Here is a 3,899-nt window from a genome sequence, read left to right as displayed (position 1 = left end):
GAGTTCGTCCTGAAGGCAGAAGACAGGCCTTCCTTCCACTTCAGTGTTCTGGAAGAGTTGTGCTGCCTCAGGCCTTGGAGAGGGTGAAGCACATTCCTTGGGAATTGGGGAGAGCCTGACTGCTACCCCATTGTTCTGGAGGGATTGAGCGTGTGCCCCAGAGTTGGAAGAGATCCCAGGTGCTGCCCCAAACCCTGGAGAGGGTAAGCTGAAAAAAAACTTGTCTCCACAATGACCCCAAAGTTAAATTTGGAGAGAGCCAGGCCTTTGCATAGGCCCTTTGAACTGGTGGGATTGCCGCTTTCTAAAGCTCCAGGATAAATGATTCTCAGACTTTGAAATAATGAAGTTTGCCCTGTAAGTTTTCATAACTGTTTGGGTCCAGTGACCCCTATTCCTTCCAGTTTCTTCCTATGGAAATGGAAACATATTCTATGACTGTCCCTCCTTTGTATGTTGGCAGCAGATAACTTTTTCTGAGTTTTATAGTTCTATAGCCAGAGGATATTTTGCCTTAGGACAGACCATACCTGTAGCAGACTTTGTTGAGATTTTATACTGTTTCTGACTTTGTATTCTATTTATATTGTTACTGAAATGGTTTAAGACTTTGTGATATTGTGATAGAATGAATGTATTTTGTATTTGGAAAGAACATGTCTTTTTTTAAAATTTTTTAAATTTTTAAATTTTTAAAAAAATATGACAACAAAGAAACACATTCTTAACATATGATCATTCCGTTCTACATATATAATCAGTAATTCACAATATAATCACATAGTTGCATGTTCATCATCATGATCATTTCTTAGAACATTTGCATCAATTCAGAAAAAGAAATAAAAAGACAACAGAAAAAAATTCATGCAGCCCATACCGCTTACCCCTTCCTTTCTTTTTTTAATTAATTAATTTTTTATTTATGATGCGTAACCACATACAAACACAAACGTTCTTATCATATGATCATTCCGTTCTTGTTACATAATCAATAACTCACCTTATCATCACATAGTAGTATATTCATCATCACGATCATTTCTTAGAACATCTGCATCAATTCAGAAAAAGCAATAAAAGGAAGACAGAAAAAATTCATACATACCATACCCTTTACCTCTCCCTTTCATTGATCACTAGCATTTCAATCTACTAAATTTATTTTAACATTTGTTCCCCCTATTATTTATTTATTTTTAATCCATGTGCTTTACTTGTCTGTTGATAAGGTAAACAAAAAGAGCATTGGACACAAGGCTCTCACAACCACACAGTCACACTGCGACAGCCATATCATCATGCATTTATCTTCAAGAAACCTGGCCACTGGAGCACAGCTCCAAATTTTCAGGTAGTTCCCTCCAGCCTCTCCATTACATCTTGACTAACAAGGTGGTATCTGTTTAATGCGTAAGAATAACCTCCAGGATAACGTCTTGACTCTGTTTGGAATCTCTCAGCCATTGACACTTTATTTTGTCTCATTTCACTCTTCCCGCTTTTGGTCAAGAAGATTTTCCCAATCCCTTGATACTGAGTTCCAGCTCATTTTAGGATTTCTGTCCCAGGTTGCCAGGAAGTTCCACACCCCTGGGAGTCATGTCCCATGTAGAGAGGGGGAGGGCAGTGAGTTTGCTTGTCGTGTTGGCTGAGAGAGAGAGGCCACATCTGAGCAACAGAAGAGGTTCTCTTGGTGGTGACTCTTAGGCCTAATTTTAAGTAGGCTTATCCTATCCTTTGCGGGATTAAGTTTCATATGAACAAACCCCAAGACGGGGGCTCAGCCTATAGCTTTGGCTGTGTACACTGCTTGTGAGAACATCAAGAATTCAACTTGGGGAAGTTGAATTTCTCCCCGTTCTCACCATTCCTCAAAGGGGACTTTGCAAATACTTTTCCATTCACTGATCAAATTGCTCTGAGATTCATCGGGGCATCACTCTGGACAGACCAACAAAATCTCATGTCCTACCCAAGGTTCCAGGTACTTATGGTGTTCAATTAAGCTGTCCACATAAGTTATGTTAAGAAATGCACTAGTCAAAATATAAACTTTGTACTGAATAAACATTTTTTGCTTTAGTCTCACACATACGTTGAAGTTTTAAAATATTGCTTACCATCTATTTTCAACACCCTGCAGTAAGGACATTCCTTTGTTCTTCCTCATGCAGCAACATTTTTAAAATTGCACATTTAGTTACTATCATTATACACCCTAGGCATTTCTAGATTATACCATCTCAGTCTTTATTGTCTATCTTTCCTTCTGATTTCATTTGTGCCCCCAGGCCTCCTCCCTCTATCATTCTCACATTCAGCTTCATTCAGTGTTCTAACATTATTGTGTTACAGTTAGGTAGTATAGTGTTATCCAGTTCTGAATTTTTACAATCAGTCCTGTTTCACAATCTGTATCCCTTCAACTCCAGTTACCCCAGTATCTATTGTATTTCTGTCTGCTGATGGTCTCTGTTACCAACTGAAATTCTCCAAGTTCATTTACTAATGTCAGTTCATATCAGTGAGACCATACAGTATTTGTCCTTTTGTTTCTGGCTAATCTCACTCAGCATAATGTCCTTAAGGTCCATCTATGTTGTTACATGCTTCATGATTTTATTCTGTCTTACAGTTGGATAATATTCCATCATATGTATATACCACAGCTTGTTTAGCCACTTGTCTGTTGATGGACATTTTGGCTGTTTCCATCTCTTGGCAATTGTAAATAATGCTGCTAAAAGACACTGGTGTACAAATGCCTGTTTGTGTTCTTGCCCTCGTGTCCTCTGAGTAGATACCTAGCAGTGGTATTGCTTTATCATATGGTAATTCTATACTTAGCTTCCTGAGAAACTGCCATGCTGTCTTCCACAGCGGTTGTGCCATTTGACATTCCCACCAACTGTGGGTAAGTTTGCCTCTTTCTCCACATCCTCTCCAGCACTTGTCATTTCTGTTTTATTGATTATGGCCATTCTGGTGGGTGTGAGATGATATCTCATTGTGGTTTTGATTTCCATTTCGCTAATAGCCAGGGAAACTGAGCATCTCTTCATGTGCCTTTTAGCCATTTGTATTTCCTCTTCTGGAGGAAATATCTGTTCAAGTCTTTTTCCCATTTTGTAATTGGATTGGCTGTCTTTTTGTTGTTGAGTTGAACAATCTCTTTATGTATTCTGGATTCTAGACCTTTATCTGACTTATCATTTCCAAATATTGTCTCCCATTGTGTAGGTTGTCTTTTTACTTTCTTGATGAAGTTCTTTGATGCACAAAAGTGTTTAATTTTGAGGAGTTCCCATTTCTTTCTTTCTTAAATGCTCATGCTTTGGGTGTAAGGTCTAGGAAACTGCCTCCTATTATAAATAAGTTGTTTCCCTGCATTTTCTTCTAAAAGTTTTATGGTCTTAGATCCAATGTTTAGGTCTTTGATCCATTTTGAGTTAATTTTTATATAGGGTGTGAGATAGAGATCCTCGTTCATTCTTTTGTATGTGGATATCCAATTTTCTAGGCACCATTTATTGAAGAGACTCTTCTGTCCCAGGTGAGTTTGCTTGACTGCCTTATCAAAGATCAATTGTCCATAGATGAGAGGGTCTATATCTGAACACTCTATTCGATTCCATTGGTCAATATGTCTATCTTTATGCCAGTACCATGCTGTTTTGACCACTGTAGCTTCATAATATGCCTTAAAGTCAGGCAGCGTGAGACCACTGACTTCATTTTTTTTCCTCAGAATACTTTTACCAATTTGGGCACCCTGCCCTTCCAGATAAATTTGCTTATTGGTTTTTCTATTTCTGAAAAGTAAGTTGTTGGGATTTTGATTGAATCTGTAAATCAATTTAGGTAGAATTGACATCTTAACTATATTTAGTCTTCCA

The 3,899-nt window shown here is 38.1% G+C and overlaps 1 protein-coding gene across 1 annotated transcript in view; it reads left to right on the top strand.

Annotated features, from left to right (window-relative positions):
• The window catches only part of CMC2 (C-X9-C motif containing 2), an 85,540-nt gene that overhangs the window by 38,193 nt on the left and 43,448 nt on the right, over positions 1-3,899 (top strand). The gene's annotated exons all lie outside the window — the stretch shown is intronic.

This window comes from Tamandua tetradactyla, chromosome 16 (genome assembly GCF_023851605.1).
Source record: "Tamandua tetradactyla isolate mTamTet1 chromosome 16, mTamTet1.pri, whole genome shotgun sequence".
Lineage (NCBI taxonomy): Eukaryota > Metazoa > Chordata > Mammalia > Pilosa > Myrmecophagidae > Tamandua > Tamandua tetradactyla.
This window is presented reverse-complemented; position numbering and strand designations above follow the sequence as displayed.